Source organism: Panthera onca, chromosome A3 (genome assembly GCF_046562875.1).
Source record: "Panthera onca isolate mPanOnc1 chromosome A3, mPanOnc1 haplotype 2, whole genome shotgun sequence".
In the NCBI taxonomy this organism is placed as follows: Eukaryota; Metazoa; Chordata; class Mammalia; order Carnivora; family Felidae; genus Panthera; species Panthera onca.
Genome location: NC_138341.1, coordinates 37,476,199 through 37,495,349, shown reverse-complemented (window position 1 = coordinate 37,495,349; position 19,151 = coordinate 37,476,199). Strand labels below are relative to the sequence as shown.

Sequence of the window (19,151 nt, the reverse complement as noted above, 5' to 3'; positions counted from 1 at the left end):
TCCATACTGTCAGCACAGAGCCTGATGTAGGGCTCAAACCCACAAACTGTGAGATCATGACCTGAGCCAAAGTTGGACACCTAGCCAACTGAGCCACTTGGGAGCCCCTAATTTTTGTATTTTGATCCTGTTTGCTGAGACTTAGCTGAACTCATTTATTAGCTGTAGAGTGTGTGTGTGTGTGTGTGTGTGTGTGTGTGGGTGTGTTCCTTAGGAATTTCAACATATTATATGAGAATAAAGACAGTTTTACTTCTTGCTTTCTAATCTGGTTGCCTTTTATTTCTTTTTCTTGACTGATCTCACTGACTAAAACGTCCTGTGCAATGTTAAATAGAAGGGACAGCAGATAGCATTGCCTTTTTCCTGATATTAGGCAATAAGCATTCAGTCCTTCACCATCATATATGATTTTAGTTGTAGGTTTTTCAGAGATACTCTTCATTGGTTTGAGGAAGTTCCTTTCTATTCCTGTTTTATAGAGAGCTTTTATCACGGATGGGTGTTGGATTTCATCAAGTGTGTTCCCCCCCCCGCTTTTTAAGTTTTTATTTATTTATTTATTTTAAGAGAAAGAGAGCCCGTGTGTGTGAGTGGGGAAGGGGCAGAGAGAGAGGGAGAGACAGAATCCTAAGTCTTCGCGCTGTCAGCACAGAGCCTGAAATGGGCCTCTATTTAACCACTGTGAGATCATGACCTGTGCCACAATCAAGAGTCGGATGCCTAACCAACTAAGCCACCTAGGCACCCCATCAAGTGTGTTTTCTATGTCTACTGAGATATTCTGTTTCCCTCTTTCAGCTCCTCCCCTGCTTCTGCTCTCTCTCTCTCAAAATAATTAAATAAACTTTAAAAAAAAAGAATGTCCTCAATGAAACAGTAAAAATGTTTAATGTTGTTAAACACCAATTCTTGAGTATATGTTATGTCAGTAATCCATAGAGTGGATTGGAAGATGGAAGATGGAAGATGTATAAAGTATGGGTTAAACATCCATCCTACCTACAGTATAGACTAATAGGTTTTAATGTAGAAGTACAAAACGTTCCTTCTAATTGTTTCAGATTTTACATTGCAACTGGAAATTTGGTTACATTTGCTTTTAGTATTTATTTGCCCACCACTTTGTTTTTTAGCTTTTCTGAGTTAAGTTCTAGCCTTTCTTATATAGCATGTATAGTTTGGGTTTTGTTATTTGAGCCAAACCAAAAATCCTTTACTTCTTTTGATAAGTGGATTGAGCCCATTCACATTTATTGAAATGACTGAACGTTTGGGTTAGCTTCTGTCATTTTTTATTATAGTTACTGTGTAAATTGTTATATTTATGTGTTTTCCCTCTCTATGATGAATTTTCTTTTTTTATTCTTTTATAAATTTTGCTTTCTTCATCTCATTTTTATTCTTTGTTCTTTTTCCACTTTTATCCAGTAACCCTTATTGTTTCCATTCAAATCTGTCTTATAATATAGGCTATATTTTTGACATGATCTCTTTTTTGTATCATTTCTGAGATCAGTCAGCTCTTGTTTCATTACTTCTGTTTTTTTGGTTCAGTGTTTGTTTTAGTTTTTGAATTTCGATTCAGATTGTTTTTTCATATTCTTAAACAGGGATATGTAATTCAGTTTGGATTTTTGTGTTACAGTTTGCTGCTGCTGCTGATTTTTGGGGGGAAGGGAGTAGGGGTGTCTAAAATTGGTAATTTTCAGCAGCTGATGTATTTTTGTTATTTTCTTCCATAGTTTTGTATGGATGAAGAGTACTTATGTCTACGCCTGTTCAAGACTGTTGATTTGGAGTGGTTTACAAGAGTCCTCATTTAAAGCGCCCTCTTGTGTCATTATGATGTTGTGCATCTTCTCTAATCGATGGTGGGAGGGGCAGAATCTAGTGTATAAGTGAGGGGATTGGTCTTCACCAAGCTGTTCCAACCAGTGGAACAGGAAAGGAACATATACGGCAGAGATGCTGCTGGCTGGTAGGCAAATGTTGTGGTAGTAAATTGCAGAAGTCTTTTCTGATGGAGTTTTGTCAGTAAAATAGGAAGGAAGATTAGGCTGAATGCAGATGCATGAAGAGATACAGGAGATTGAAGAGAAAACTGTTAGGTTTCTCTAGGAACACATTGGGATAGCAGGTGGATGATGACTATACAGTTAGATCTTTTCATGTCATTAAATACATTTGCAACATATTTTTAATGGTTGCTCACAATTTTGTTTTATGGCTTAAATTACAGTTTTGTGATTTTTTAAAACCACTTTCCTGTTGTTTCCAATTTCTTAGTGTTGTAAATAAAATGGAACAATGTTTCTTGCTATACCATTCCTAAACTTGGAGTTTTTAACTTTTTTGTTAAGCTATAAGAATGGTTATCTTTCTCATTGGTGCATAAACTGTAGTGAGACTGTACATTTGTGTAAAATGTAAATTTTAGAAATGTGATGGCATCTCTAACATAATCGTCAAATAGAAAGTTCTCCAAGCACAGATAATGAAATTCTAAATATGCACTTTTATATAGTGGTACTGATTATTATTAGAACAATACTATGAGCCTGAAACTGTCATTATCATATTGTTATATTGCTGGGAAGAATAATAGCATCTCTAGCTTGCTGGATACATAGAGTACACCAAAGGTAATGACAATTCTTAACAAAGTCCTGTTTGAAAACATGAGTCAGTTATTTTGCTTATAACCTAATCCTGCTAACATAAGAAATGGAGTTGCGCATATTTCAAGCAAAGGTTTATCAGACAAGACCTAGGAAAACAAGAAACCAGGATAGTTCCTGGGCCCTTAGCATAGGCGTCTCTGAGCTAAGAGTGTCATCTCTTCATGGCCCATTGCTATCTGCCAGGTTGATTGGTTTATTCCCTGGATGTGGCTAGGGAGGAGGGCAAGACAATGCACTAGTGGCTGCCAGAGGAAGTCACAGAGGAGAGAGGTTGAGTTGATACTTCAAAAGGATCCTTTGCAAAAGCCTTCGATAATTTAATGAAATTGTGCAAAGAAGTGGTTATATCACCTGTAGAATTGATACTTTGTATCTTTAAACATCATATACAATTCAAAGGATTTCCACATCTGTCATAGCTCACAATTGCAGAAGGTCAATTTCGTGGCAAATTTATATGTTAGTTAACATTGGTGGACAGTAAGCTAACATTTATGCACACTTACCATCCATGTGCTGTATGCTATTTCATTTAATACTGTTTAACGTTCTTATTTAAGCCTTATAACTCTATGAGGTGGATATGGGATCAACTGCATAGAAAAGGGAATAAATAGGAACATTTACCTTCTACTTTCCTATTTCTAAGAACCTTGATAGTACTTAACATTTAATTTTCTATGACAGTTTAACAATTTATTTCCTTATAATGTTAATTCACATACAGTTTATTTCTGATGAGGCACAAATGTTTACATATATGTAAAGTTCATTTTAAGAAAAAAATTTTATACTTCAAGTGGCAGTATCCATCCCACTTGTAAACTTAAAAGACCGAGCAGAGTTTTCAGGGACTGAGAAGTCAGAGAAATTTAAAAAGCTCTTATTTTATAGGCGCCTGGGGGGCTCGGTCAGTTGAGCATCCACCTCTTGATTTCAGCTCAGGTCATTATCTCACGGTTCATGGGTTCAAGCCCCGTGTCGGGATCTGCGCTGACAGCACCGAGCCTGCTTGGGAATCTCTCCCTCTCTCTCTTTCTCTGCCCCTCCCCCATATGTATGTGTATGTGCATGCACTCTCAAATGAACATTTTTTAAGCTCTTATTTAACAGCCATTGTTTTGGAGAGGCAGACGTATTTGTGTCCATGAAATCTCTTCACTTCTGTTAAATCAGGTTGAGGAGAGCCAGTTCTCTCTGATGTGCCCTTTGTACCTAAAGGAGTCATTAGGCTGTGAGTCTCTTCTATCTGAGTTATTATAGCACCTTCCAGCGAAATCTCCTGCCTCCATTTTCTACTACTACTCTCTAGTTACTCTCTTTTCCTCAGTTAGAGCCCATTTCCCAGTGTCCTGCTTCAGCCATCCCTGCCCACGTGTAGTCTGAATCAAGATCCATTCGTCTTCCAGGTCTTCAATGCTTTGTCGTATGGCCATCTCAGCCATACCACGTTTAGTTGCTGCTGCCTTCTCCTCACTGCTCCTCTTGGTTTTCTTCTGTGAAGTAAACGTCAGTGAACCTTGATGCAGCTCCAAGCAGATACATGAATACTAAAACCATAGTTTGGAGTGACTTGACTGGACCAGTCAGTAGAGCATGCAGCTCTTGATGTCAGGATTGTGAGTTCAAGCCCCACATTGGGCATGGAGCCTACTTAAAATAAAAATTAAAAAAAATTTTAAGCCATCATCAGTTAAAAATATGGACCAGAAGAAATGTACATAAGAGAGTTGTAATAGGAAAGTCTGTACATGGATTTCTGTATCATTTGGCCATCATGATTCACATGGCTATATTAAATTTATCTCTGATCTTTTTTGGAGCCAAAACAGAAAAGATAAAGTGGTTACCTGTTTGACCTCTTTTGATCAGAAAGGAGGTGATATGTAAAAACCTCACCTCTTCTAATAATTCATGTAAACAGTTCTTATGTGAGTCCTCATTGTGGAAATCACTAAGTAAAGTGAACAAAATTTTTATTTCTAAGATTCTGTGTAACAGGTTTCATATAACTTTTTTTTTTGTGGTCAGTTACTAAAAGCCACAAGACTGTAAAACTCAATTTTTTTCAGATGGTAAGACACTAGAAGTTGAGTGTGTAGTCTTTTGGTGTTTTGACTTAATACAATTTTAGGATTTAAGGAATTAGGACTCACAGATGTTAAATGACTTGTCCCTGTCTATTAAGAACCTATTAAGGTTTCCTGACTTCTAGCACAAGTGTCTCAGTTCACTGACTGGTTTTGATAAGTGTAACCATTGGGGGAGGGGGGGTTGCATTCAAAGATTTCTTCTGAGCTGTTGCTTGTTGAGGTCAGAATACCATGTGATTTGGTGATCTGGCCTAAGGAATATGGGGCTTATACTGCCAATTAGAAGCACAAATGACACATTTGGAGTTTACGGAGATCAGAATATCTCAGGTTAAACACCTGCTGAATGTTAGGATTATATATATGAAATCCTTTTCAGTACCCATTACAACCCTATAATAGGGATTATTATAGCAATGGTAGCTGAGGAAACCATGTCTGTAAGAAGGCGTTACCTGCCTTGAGTATCCATAGCTTATATACTTAGTTGCATACCATTACATGTGTTTTCTCCCCTTCTTTTTTTTTAAACTTTTTTTTTTTAACGTTTATTTATTTTTGAGACAGAGAGAGACAGAGCATGAACGGGGGAGGGTCAGAGAGAGGGAGACACAGAATCCGAAACAGGCTCCGGGCTCTGAGCTGTCAGCACAGAGCCCGACTCGGGGCTTGAACTCACGGACCGCGAGATCATGACCCGAGCCGAAGTCGGCCGCTTAACCGACTGAGCCACCCAGGCGCCCCTCCCCTTCTTAACAGAATTTTAGTTTTGCTTGGGTGTCGTTCCTTCCTCCATAACATCATCTGTGGTTTGTAGATGGTGGGCTCTGACTTCAACCCTTCGAGTTGTATCAACAAGAATCTGAAGTTGTGGTTCTCAACCTTGGCTTCTCATTGAATTCTTTTTAAAAGGAAAACTTAAAAAACAAAACAAAAAAACAACTAACTGATGCCTGGGGACTACTCCCAGAAATTCTGAATTTTTTTGGCAGGGGATAGGGTTACAGGGAGGCCTGGGGTATGAACGTGAGAATTTCAGTAGCTCCCAGGTGATTCTAAAGTATAGCCAAGGTTGAAAAACACTAATGGAAATGCCATTTTTGCCAGTAGTTGGTTTAGGCTTGAAATATGATAACATGTCCTCTGGTACACTTCTGGGAAAGTTATCATTTGTTGAGGTACACAAGAAGGAGGTTCGACATTGCCATGTCTAAATATGACACCCGGGGGGCGCCTGGGTGGCGCAGTCGGTTAAGCGTCCCGACTTCAGCCAGGTCACGATCTCGCGGTCCGTGAGTTCGAGCCCCGCGTCAGGCTCTGGGCTGATGGCTCGGAGCCTGGAGCCTGCTTCCAATTCTGTGTCTCCCTCTCTCTCTGCCCCTCCCCCGTTCATGCTCTGTCTCTCTCTCTGTCCCAAAAATAAATAAAAAACGTTGAAAAAATAAATAAATAAATAAATATGACACCCGGAACTGATGCTGCCACCTTATGACCTCAAGGGGAGCTAGCTAACCAGCTGAAGGTGACACAGAAGGAAGTTGGGAAGAAGCTGGGTTCTTGATAGCAGCTGAAGCATGGAATCTACCAGCCTTAGGAGATCCCAACCTTCAGATTTTGTGTTATGCCACATGAGTAATTCAACATATGTTCTTTTCCTTTTTTTAAAGTTTGAGAGAGCACGCGAGCAGGAAAGGGGCAGACAGAATCCCAAGCAGGCGGCTCAGCACTGTCAGTGCAGAACCCAGTGTGGGGTTCGAACTCATGAATTGTGAGGCCATGACCTGAACCGTAATCAAGAGTCGGCTGCTTAACCGACTGGGCCACCCGGGCGCCCCTCAACATATTTTCTTTACTCTTTTAAGCCATTTTGATTTGGGTTCTCTGTTACCTACAGTCAAGGGCAAGCTAATAAATGTGAGCCAAGAATCAAACCTCCATTTGTCTGTCCAAAGTTCGTGTTTCTCTCCAATCACCTTCTTCCTTGAAGACTGTGTTTCCTGTCTCTGTTCCTGCAGACAGGAGAGAGTAAGAAATGGGTGTGAGAAAGGAGGAAACAGGACAGTAGGGAGTGCTCTGTTCCCAGCATGGAGCAGAAACTGGGAAGGAAAAGATCTATTTAAAGCAAAGGAGAGAATGTATATGTTGAGTTGGGAAGGGTAAGATTCCCAGCTCAGCTCAAAGTGATACTGATTCCTGTGAAATTTGCAACACTCTTCACATTACTTAAAAATAAAATAAGAAAAAATAGCCATATCTTTAGTTGCTGTGTGTCATTCTGGGATATGCATTTTCATAGTTAACATCTCTGAAATTGGAATGTATTTTACAGCTGGTGGAATATCACATTTTACTCGGCAGGTTATTTTTTCTTACTGGTACATAAAAAATGGTGGATCTTATTAGTGACATTCGTGTATGATTGAATGTAATTTTTTAATTGAACTTATATGTGCGTATAGTCAAAAGTTTATTGTGACATAAGTTGTTAGGAAATTTATTTTGGATTAATAAATTATGAAAACATAAAAAGTTTTTTGTGTGAAAAAGAGTGGTTCCATGTCTCCCAACTTCCCCTGCCCCCTTAGTGGTAGGCAGAATTCAGATGGCTCCCAAGATCCTTTGCCCTTGGTGCACACCACCCGTTTAATCACTTCCCTCTGTGGGCATTACTATACGATGGATTTTACTCCCATGCTTATCTTTTATTATATGTCAAAGATGAAGTGGTTTTATCTTTGGTATAATTGGGGTCTTAAGTCAGTTGGTTTGGAATTTAATCAAGAGGGAGATGATTCCCAAGTAGGCCTAAGGTATAATCAGATGAACCCATAAAAGAGACTGGGGCCTTCCTAAGGCCAAAGATTGGAACGGAACTTCTCTTACTGGCTTTGAAGAAATGAGTTGCCATGTTATGAGAGGGCCATGTATCTAGAACTGAGAACAACCTTCAAATGACATGGAAGAAATGAGAACTTCAGTCTTAAAACCACAAGTTATTGAATTCTGCCAACCACTTGGATGAACTTGGAACAGGTGGTCCAGGCTCATTTTGTATGTTCCCACCTGAGCCCTCACATCAGCCATTTCTCAAAGGGGCCCAGATTCCTTCTAATAGAATAGTATTCATAATCTGAGATGTAGGTGCTGAATGTGCTTACTGCTATTGTGCCTGGTCAGATGAAAACAGGCCCTGAGAATATAGTGTGAACTGTCCTGCAGATCAAAAAGTGACAGTCTGGGGATGCCTGGGTGGCTCAGTTGGTTAAGCATCCGACTTCAGCCTAGGTCATGATCTTGCCATTCCTGAGTTCAAGCCCCGCATCAGGCTCTGTGCTGACATCTCAGAGCCTGGAGTCTGCTTCAGATTCTATATTTCCCTCTCTCTGCCCCTCTCTTTGTCTCTGTCTCTCTCTCAAAAATAAACTCAAAAAAAGTTACAAAAATGTGATAGTCTGGGGGGAATGGGGCTTTTGAGGAGCTCTGAATCTGTCCTCCCCTCTCGGAAGACCACTATGGTTAGGATACCGGTTTTCACAGTTACTATAGTTGTGGGCTGTTGATCTTCAAGGCTACTCTGGAGCTGGGGAGAGGAGAATGAGATTAGGGCAAGTCATTGCCACAAGTCATTTTAACAAGATTCATCTGTCTTTCTTGAGTAAATTCTCTGTCGTAAGCCTTTAATTTCCAGATACCTGAAAAAATTGGTTTTGACTGTCTTTGCCATTTCTCTCATGCCTTTTATGGGGTGGTGGATTTTCAGAGATCCTTGGTCTGCCATTCCGGAAGTAGAAACGCTGGTTCACTTTTAAGTATTGTTTGACATCATAATACATTTTTTCCCCCCTCACATCTGCACTTCAGAAATACTTACTTGTGACTGGTATAAAGACTGAATGTGTGCCAGCTTATAGTCCTTTTATTTCAGAATTCCCCCTTTCCTGCCTCCCTGTCCAGGGACTCGTCTTTCTGGCAGGATGCTCCTTGTTTCTGAGTATTCAGGCCCTTCACTCCAGTTCCAAAAACTTAACTGCCTGTTTTAGGAGTTCCACAGAAGTGGTCTTATTTGCCATTCGCATAAGTCTAAGATAAATACTAGTTCTATATCCCAGCTGTGTCCTATGCAAAAATACTTCAAATTTATTTGCCTGCATGTGTTGCTTGGCAGGTATATTTGTTACATAATAATATAAACTGGGCTTTAATCTTGGACTTCCTGAACAAATTTGTGATTCAGCCCCATATCTGCTGACACACCAGCTCTTTTCAAGCTTTTCTGTATGCCCACGGACTGCAGGCCAATTTAAACTTCCTCGTGTAGCTGAACTCAGTGAGGTGAACCCGGAATCAACAGAAATGCTCCTTATTTCAGCCAAATGCCCATAAAACAGTCATTTCGGTCCACAAAGAAGGAAAACCTGGTCCCAGTGAATTCCTGATTGTCTCGGAGTCTGAATGCCTGTCCTTGTGCCGCTGTGAAGGGTTCTGTGTTCTCCCCGAGCCGGGGGGAGATGATGTGCAAGGCCCCGCAGGAAGCAGAAACCTGGCCAGCCTGCCCTGGCCCCTGCTGCCCCAGCCTGCCAGCAGTTCTGCGGGGCTGTGTTCTTTGGGATGCACCTCCGGCTAAATCCGTACCAGGAGAAAGCAAAAGGAAAAGAATGACCCTGACTTTCTCAATGGGATGTGCAGGCCCCTCTGTCTGGGAGCCGAGAGGCAAGACAGAGAAGAGATTGCCCTGTAACAAATGAGGAGACACCGCTGGTGCCCATGGGGCCTCTGTTTTGTCAAATCTCCACCGGGCTGTAACAAGGCCGTGGTGTGGGAGCTGCATGAAGCATCGTGACAGGCCTCCTGGGCCTGCCCTGGAATCGGCAAGGCTCCTTTGTTCAACGCCCCAGGTCAGAATCCAGGATTGGAAGATGGGGGTTCACCACCTCAGTAGCACCTGCAGGTGTCAGTCGCCTTGTTGGCCTGCTTTCCTCTGAGGCCTCGCCCACATCTCCTCTGTCACCAGGGGACAGCTTTAGTGAACATCAGGCAAGGTGCCCTTCACCCTCCACCCTCTTCTAGGTCTAGCAGCCCTCGAACCCCTTGTCTTAAATTGCCTTCTCTATTCTGGAAGCAACACAAGGGTATTCAATGTCTCTGTCTTGTTCAAGGTGGTATTCCCTGAAGGATCAGGCACACAGAAGACCCTCACTCAGTGTTCGTTAAATTATTAAAATATTCAAACCTTAAAGGGGCACTGCTTTTTGTTCCCCAACTGTATGAAAACAGACCTTTAGGTGAAAGAATAAAAAGGAATTTCTAAATGTCAAGCCTTGAAGTGGTAGAGGTCAAACCATGGAACAACATTGATGGGGTTGGTGTGTCCTTCTCAGGTAATTCAAGAAAGCCCCAGGCAGAGGCAGAAATGGAGGAAGGCAGCTGAGAGAGGACGGGGGGGGGGGGGGGGGGGGGGGGGGGGGGGGGGAGTGCACACATGCCTCCCGGCATAGATGGTCCTGACTTTACAGTGGTTCGACTTCACGTTTTTGCGACTTTATCATGGTGCAGAAGTGGTACTCAGTAGAAACTGTACCTAGAATTTTGGACTTTGATCGTTTCCCAGGCTAACAATATGCAGTATGATCCTCTCTTGGTCCTTTTGGGCAGCGCCGCCAGCCACAGCTCCCAGTCCCAGCCCCGCGATCACCAAGGTGAACAACAAATACACTCATGGCCATGCTGTACCCGTATAGCCCTTCCATTTTTTATGTTCAGTACCGTGTTCAAAGAGGTTTAACACTTGGTTATCAAATAGGCTTTGTGTTAGATGATTTTGCCCAACTGTAGGCTAAAGTGTGCTGAGCTCATATAAGGTAGGCTGGGCTAAGCCATGATGTTCTAGTTAGGTGCATTAGATGCATTTTGATTCACCATATTGTCAACTTACGATGGGCTTACAGGGACATGACCCCATCGTAATGGAAGATCTGTGTGTGACATTCACATGCACGTGTGAGGTGTCTTCGAGCCTTTACACAGTTCCTCCTGAGCAGCCCATCCTCCTCCTCATTTCCAGCCTCTGGGCTCTTCTTAAAACAAAAAAATTTTAATGTTTATTCATTTTTGAGAGGGACAGAGCATGAGCAGGGGAGGAGCAGAGAGAGAGGGAGACACGGAATGCAAAGCAGGCTCCTGGATTCGAGTTGTCAGCACAGAGCCTGATGCGGGACTCGAACTCATGAATCGTTAAGATCATGACCTGAACTGATGTCAGATGCTTAACTGACTGAGCCACCCAGGAGCCCCCCAGACTTGAGACTCTTAATGAGTGCCACCCCCAACCACCTAGTACGCGTTCAACGTTGGGCACCGCACACCAGTAGGTCCAGGGACCACAGGGGAGACCACTGGTTGCTCAAGTTGAGAGCTGATGCCTGTCAGTCAAAGACCACCCGGAACCCACTTAGAGTCAACGATGCCAGGTTTATGATTTGCCACAAGAGAGGGATTGCATTTCAGGGGGCTGGGGGCCACGTCAACAGGAGGGAGTTAGGGAAAGATAATCTGTTCTGGAGACCGGGGTGAGTCATGGGATGGTCTTGGCAAGGGTGGGTCAGATTTTCTCAACTAGAGAGTTGCTTCCAGGGTGTTATCTGTGAGGGAGCGAGTGTTAGGAGTTTACACCGGGACACTCTGTGGCGTGCATGCTCTGGATGGATGCAGTAAAAGGGTTATGTGAGTCGTAGGGCACTGCATTTTGGGAAGTTGTGGTTTCTGTTTCAGTTCCTGGTTCTCCCCCACAGCCTGGCTGGTGGCAGAGCAGTTTTTCACTTTTTTTTTTTTTAATTTTAAAAAAATATTTTATTTTTGAAGGAGAGAGAGACTGAGCATGAGGAGGGAGGGGCAGAGAGAGAGAGAGAGACACACACACACACAGAATCCGAAGCAGGCTCCAGGCTCCGAGCTGTCAGCATAGAGCCCGACGCGGAGCTTGAACTCAATAACCGGTGAGATCATGACCTGAGCGGAAGTCGGACGCTTAACTGACTGAGCCACTCAGGCGCCCCGTCAGTTTTTTACTCTTTATCAAGGAGAGAGCGGGGCAAGAGAGAGAGATGGGGGAATGCTAGGCTGTGTCCCCCGCCAGCCGTGAGAGGGGGAGCTGTGTGTTGTAGTGCCGGTGGAGACTGCCAGGGACGTGTCTCCGATTCAGGGCCTCCTGCCTGGCCTCGGACAAATTTCTGTGGAATTCCCATCTGTGTGTGTTTTGCCTCACTTTTGATCTAGATTAGAAGTCATACTCTTCTGTTTGTATAAGAGGAAAAGGAAATGCAGGCCATGCGTCTGGTTCTTAGGGCACGACTGGCCTGTAATCAAGTCCCCCACTTGCTCTGCAGGGTCACCTGATGTTAACGAAAACAGAGACTGTCACAGGAGTGCTTGAACGCTGGCAGAGCCAGCCGAATTCTGTGGGAATCCTGGGGGGACAGGGGAGGGGGGGGGGGAGGGCAGGGAGGGGCACACCCCGAGGGGAGAGTGGCTTTGATTTTGTTTCCAGTCCTCTAGGCTAATCCAGGGTTAGGATTAAGAGTCCAAATTCCTTCCTTATTCTTGGAGTCAATGACTCTCTTTATGAAATATGCTGATTGAGCCCTTTGTTTCGGCTGGTACTGCGGAAAGAAGTAGAATTATGTCATTACTAGTTAGAACCTTAGCCAATTTCTCTTGCAAAAAAAAAAAAAAAAAAAAAGAAGAAAGAAAAGAAAGGGAAAAAGTTTGAAAATCAATCTCCAGAATGTCTCCAGTGTGACTTTGTACTCCTTGCAAGAGACCTTCTTCTGGGACTCTAAGTTTAGCAATTACAGTAATAAAGTGATGATCTTTATCACTCTTAAGTGAGTCAAGATTATTGACCCAAGAAGAGAATGGCTGGGTCAGGATGTGGTGAAGAGAAGTATATGCTTGCTGGATAGTGGCTGTCCATGTTCTCCAGGCTGGAGATGACCCCTCCCTCAGCAGGTGAGAGGACTGACCCTCGGCAGCTGACAGGGTCTTATGTGTGAGTGAGCGAGTGTTAGGAGTTTACACTGGGGTGTCACTAGTGTAAACTGGAGGGGAGACTGTAGAGTATAAGGTATAGTTGTTTCCTGGGGCTGCTGTGACGGAGCACCACAGACTGGGTGACTTACAACAGCAGAAATGTATCCTTTCACAGTTCTGGAAGCTGGATGCCCGAAAGGTGCGTGCTGAAAAGATGCCCGCTCTCATGGAGCTGGGAGTCAAGCCAGTTAGAGCCAAACAACAAGAACTCCATCTCCACCCCATTTACACCACAACCACATGATCTCATATAACAGGGAGTCCAGATGGGGAGGAAAGGTTCAGACCGATTTCACTGGGACCCCAACTCCATTTCCCTTGGCTCTGCTTGTAGCCAGGAGGCTTTTCCCTTATACTCTCTTCTCTCATTGTCAAAAACATGGCTCCCAGCAGCAACTGTGATGACGTATTTCCTCCCATTCAGTGCAAAAGAGAGACCTTTCCAACCATATCCTAAGAAAGCCCTTCCCTCCACCCTGCCTCAGACAATCCCTGGATATGTAGCCCTCGCCTGGGGAATGCTGTGCATGGCTGGCTCTAGTCTGGGTCTCTGACACTCAAGGACCAAGTATGATTCACTGTGTTGCCTTGGAGCCTGGAGGGTGGGTGGTGGGTGGCCACCTTCCCCTAAGACACAGGCTGGAATAAGAATTGTATTTATTGGCTAGGGCTGCCATAACAGAGTAGCGAAGACCACGTGATGCAACAACAAAACGTTATTTTCTCACAATTCTGGAGGCTAGAGGTCTGAGATCAAGGTGTCAGCAAGGTTGATTTCTTCTCAGGCCTCGTTCCTTGACTTGTAGATGTCTGTCTTCTCCCTCTGTTCTCATATGGTCTTCCCTGTACGTGTGTCTCTTTCCTAATCTCTTTGTATAAAGACACCAGTCATACTGGATTAGAGCCTACCCTCATGGCCTCATTTTAACTTAATTACCTCTTTAAAGACCCGATCTCCAAATACAGTCACATTCGGAGGTACTAGGCATTGGCACTTCAACATAAGAATTTGGGGGGTGGGGGGAGAGGGTAACAGAGTTCAGGCCATAACAACGAGGGAAGGTGGTCTGAACAAAACAGGCTCCTTTTGGAAGGTGGAAAAGGAAAATGGATAGTGGGTGGGCAGCCAACAGGGTCTGCGCTGTGGGAAGAGACAGAAAAAAACGGGTAACAAACAGTGATTTCAGATAGTAGCTTTTCAAGAAAATACAACAGAGTAAGATAATCAAGAGGGACTGCAGGGGGTGAGCAGCACCGGCAGGGGGGGCTGGGACAGCCTCTCTGAGGGGACATTTGAGGCATGCCACACAGAGGACTGAACAAGGAGCACTGCAGGAAGGAAGCAGCAAATCCAAGGCCCCCAGGCAAGAGTGAGCTTGGCAGAGTCAAGGGGCAGAAAGGAGGCCAGGTGCGTTTGGGAGTATCACGAGCAGTGGTCCAGGAGGTCGGCAGGGGCCAGACCACTCAAGACTCTAGGGATTTGGAGTTACATTCTAAGATCCAGCTGCCTTAAGAACACCATGACTGTTATTGAACATGGAGTGTGTTGAATTTCCACATGGCCAAGTAACCGCAGAGATATGTCCTGTGGACAGACTCCAAACCACCTAAAACCAGCACTGGAGTGAGAAAGACCCCCTTAGAGGGCAGTGTTCTCACCTCCAGCATTCAAGACCCAGCCCTCAAGCCAAGTCTGCCACCCCCTACTGGCCAAAGGCGGGAATGAAGGAAATAGTACGGTAACTGATCTTGACCCATAGGACTTGGTAGGGGTGAGGAACAAACTTTCTGTGATAGAACTTGGCAGCTTGGGTATGGAGGACAGATGCATCTGAGATGCAGAGATCTTTGTCTTCAGAAACATGTCTGACGACTCAGCCAGCTAGAAGGGGAAGGAAGGTGGACCATTGTGCAAGTGTCACAGTGTGACTGTTGTGAATCCTCACGTAAGTAAGCAAGTGGACATACCATACAGCCTGTTTTCACCCTAAAAAATATGTCTAATGGATAAAGAAGATGTGGGACATACACACAATGGAATACTACTCGGCGATGAAAAAGAATGAAATCTTGCCATTTCCAACAGCGCGGATGGAACTAGAGGGTATTATGCTAAGTGAAGTAAGTCAGTCAGAGAAAGACCGATATCATATAATTTCACTCATATGTGGAATTTGGGAAACTCAACACATGAACATAGAGCAGGAAGGGAAGGAAAAACAAGATAAAAACAGAGAGAGGCAAATCATAAGAGACTCAAATACAGAGAAGAAACAGGGCTGCTGGAGACGTGTTGGGTTGGGGAATGGGCTAAATGGATGACGGGCATTAAGGAGGACACTTTGGGGGATGATCTAGGTGTTGTATGTAAGAGATGAATCACTGGGTTCTACTTCTGAAGCCAAGACTACACTGTATGTTAACTAACTTGAATTTAAGTTAAAAAAAAAAAAAGTCTAAAGAGCTTCCTGGAGATAACCAGATTGCTAAAAAGTAATCATTTGAAGGTGTTCAGATTCAGAAAATTCCACCAGCCCAAACCCAATTTTCACCAAGTCATATTGTCTCGTTTGTAAGTCAGCAGACATTTCCGTGGCTTTGCCGATGCTGGATTTTGTGGGGGATCCTCCTGGTGACAGTGTATACGGCAGGACGTGGCCTACATTTCCCACTAGAACTCCTCTGCTAAGAACCACTTTAAGTGCTAACTTCACGAACTGGTCCTGACCCTTCCACTGGTCTCTCTCCCCCCACCTCTGACCTTGGCAAGCATGCAGTGCCATGCTCGTTGGACTTCAATGCTGTTTCTACCATTGTCGAAGGTACCCCCTTGTGATATAAGTGAAGATCTTAGTATGAGTTGTGTCTTAGGCTGGGATCACCTGTTTGAAAATGACACCCAAAAGAGGTTGAGCAAAGGAGGACTGAAGGGACACAGGGCGGTCTGATAATACCCACAGACTGGAAGCCAGATCCCGTGAGGCACCAGAATCCTAAACAGGAAACTAGAAATGGCAGTTTTAAAAACATGGCCATGAAATCCTTTAAAACTTCTCAATTTGCCGCAGCTCGACTCAGTGAGGACTCACTGGCCCATGTGCGCTTCCCTTGACCCAATGGCTGCTTGTGACTACTTCAACCAACAGAGTATGGCAGAGGTGACCCTATGTGACTTGTGAGGCTGGGTCATAATGGCCATGCACACTTTGTTTTCTGGAACACTGAAACCAGGAACTCTGAGCCACGATGTCAGAAGTCTGATTATTCTGAGGCCACCGTACTCTGAGGAAGTTGAGCCACACGAAGAGCCCAAGGATGGCTGTTCTGGTCATCATCAGTCTTCGTTTCCCAGCCCGGGCCAGACATGTGAGTGAGTGAATGACCCTTCAGGTAACTGGAGCCCTGGCCCTGGCGGCCTCCTGACTGAGGGAGGTTGCAGACATTGTGGAGCAAATATAAACCGTCCCCCTGTGCTCTGAATTCCTGACCCACAGAATCCATGAGCATAATACCACAATGGGATATTTTATACAACAGTAATAACCAGAACACAGAATTAGGCTCCCCCTGGAGTGCCCATGGTCTTTCGTTTCCTCTCTTTCCATGTCAGCATCATTGTTCTCTCTGTAGATGCCTCTCCTTTGTGCTCATAAGCCAATGTGGTCATCCTACGTCTTGCTTTACATCACTCCTTCATTCAGACACTCAAGATTCTGGGTCATAATTCCAAACACTGAGAAATGGGATCCCCCTGTCGCCACACATGATTACAGTGTTTGCAACATCTAGGCTCTATGGATCACCTGTCTCTGTGGATTTGTGCATACATTTGCTATATACTGACATCCTCTTCTGCTGCTTTTATTTTCAGAGCATGCATCCCTCTTTGAAATGATGTACTTTCCTTGTTTTCATGTGCATTATCTTCTCACTTGCTGAAACGGAAGCTTCATGAAGCCAGGATCTCTGTCAATCTTGTCAACCATTGTATCCTAAGCAACTAAAACAGTGCGTGCAACAGAATAGATGTTCAGGAATATTATGCTGCTTATAAAAACCTGTAGATTTTCATAGGTACGTGGTAAAAGTCATGAAAGTCCACCTTTCCATCCCTGCAGTGTGAGCTTGGTAAAAGCTGAGGCAGTGGCTGGTGGAAAGTGACCCAATCAAGTCTGGCTTCTTCATGGCCCTTCTTGGGGCACATACTTAGATTCCCAGTAAACCCATCAAGTTTATTATGAACTCTGCAGTGATATTTTGTTTTAGGGGCACCTGGGTGGCTCAGTCAGTTAAGTGTCCGACCCTTGGTTTTGGCTCAGGTCATGATCTCACAATTCGTGGGTTTGAGCCCCGCATCAGGATTCTCAATGATGGTGTGGAGCCTGCCTAGGATTTTCTCTCTCCCTCTCTCTCTCTCTGCCCCTCCCCTGCGCGCACGCTCTCTCTTACTCTCAGAATGAATAAACTTAAAAAAAAAATGAAAGTAAGATGACTTTTAAAAGTTATCCAAAAACTTAGCTAACTTTCCATCCCTCCTGAGTCAGTGATCCAGCTGGCTGGTCTTTCATCTCTTGCTGGTGGCTGTTGACTGCTAGAAGTCCAAGACAGGTAGGTGGGCTACTTGTGGCATAGCTCTACATTCAGGCCTCTATCTCCTTCCAAACGAGGGTCTGGTGGGTGTGCAGATGTGAGGACTAGGGGCCTTCTTTGATTCAGGAATAGGAACTCTCATACACTGTTGCAGACAGAAAGCAGTATAATCTCTATGGAGGAAAAATTGGCATCAGAGATACAAAGGGAAAAATACAAAAGACAAATGCATATGGCTGCAATACTTTTAATAGCAAAGGATCGGAAACAACCCAAATCTCAATCAAGGGTGACTAGTTGAATAAACAACGGTATGTATGACTTCATAATGGAGCATTGGATAGGAGAACATTCTATCTGGTTCTATGGAATGATATTCAATATATTGTTAAGGGAGGGGGGAAGCAAGACCAAGGAAAGTGTGAAATAGTGTGCTATCATTTATCATTTGTATGTGTGTATAATTTTTTTTAATGCAAGGGTGAAATGGGAAAAAAACTACTATCCAAGGGAGAAGGAAGAAATAGGTGGAGGGCAATGGGTTGGAATACAGACTTCTCTCACTGTAGCTCATTCTGTGGATTTGGCTTTGGAGCCATATAAATAATTTACATAATTATAAAAAAATTAAAATGAAAATAGCAATCTCTAAAAATTTAAGCAAAACAAAGTGAATACTCATAACCCTGATTCAGGTTTAGGACATAACTACTATTCTAAGTTATTTTAAAATAGTAATTTGAACATGTCTAATGGCATAAACCCTACGGACAAAAAGAATTGCAAAAGAAAATTTTTAACTTTTCCACAATTATTTTTTATAACTTGTCACTGTTATTCTGAAGATTTAAAACAATATGTAATTATTTTGGTGGTTTTGAGAAAGAGGTTTTCAGAATGAGTCAAAGAAGAACAGATGTGAGATCAGGAAGGCTCCAGTAAAAACCCTGTAGTCCTGAGTTGGATTGGAAGTGTCATTATAAACTCGTGTAGTTAAAAAAACAAATGAACCCAAAACTCATAGTAACATATTTCCTAGTTCTGTCCACTAACACCAAGCCACTATCAATGAGCACTCCTAACACCCAGATTTTGGTCTCTAATTATTATTTCCCACTAAGAGGAACCGGGGATCTCTGGGAACCACTGGATGACTTCAGGGCTAAGGCATAAAATACACAAGATGAGCTTGAAATATCTTGTCATATGAGATAACTACGAAACTATCGGAGACACTGGGGTCGTCTTGATATATGGCTGGATCACTAAACTGGCAACACACTTCCTCTGGCTCCATCTCATACCAAGGCAAATACAAAGATATTTAAAATAAATGTCTGATGAAACGTCACCTAGATTAATGTGTATTTGGATACTGAAATCTCCTCACAGTTCAGCTGGCTTTTAAGTTTTAAGTTGAATTGTCTCCTCCACCCCATCCCATGCTCCAGCCAGTGTTTTCTTTCTTCAGTTACCTGGAGGGCACTGCCCCTTGGCTCTTACATCAGAAGTACAAGGCCCTGCGGGGTGCCTGGGTGGCTTAGTTGGTGAAGCGTCCAACTCTTGGTTTCTGCTCAGGTCATGATCTCAAACTTGTGGGATTGAGCCCCACGTCGGGTTCCATGCCGACAGCGCCAAGCCTGCTTGGCATTCTCTCTCCCTCCCTCCCTCTCTCTCTCTCTCTCTCTCTGCCCCTCCC

General features: G+C 43.6%; 1 protein-coding gene across 1 annotated transcript in view; it reads left to right on the top strand.

Annotated features, from left to right (window-relative positions):
- The window catches only part of ZC3H8 (zinc finger CCCH-type containing 8), a 32,715-nt gene extending 24,536 nt beyond the window's left edge, over nucleotides 1–8,179 (top strand). The window contains exons 9-10 of the mRNA XM_081795232.1: nucleotides 1,746–5,227; nucleotides 5,507–8,179. The gene's annotated coding sequence lies outside the window, so the exon portion shown is untranslated. The remainder of the gene's footprint in view (nucleotides 1–1,745; nucleotides 5,228–5,506) is intronic.
- Nucleotides 8,180–19,151: the final 10,972 nt, after the last annotated feature.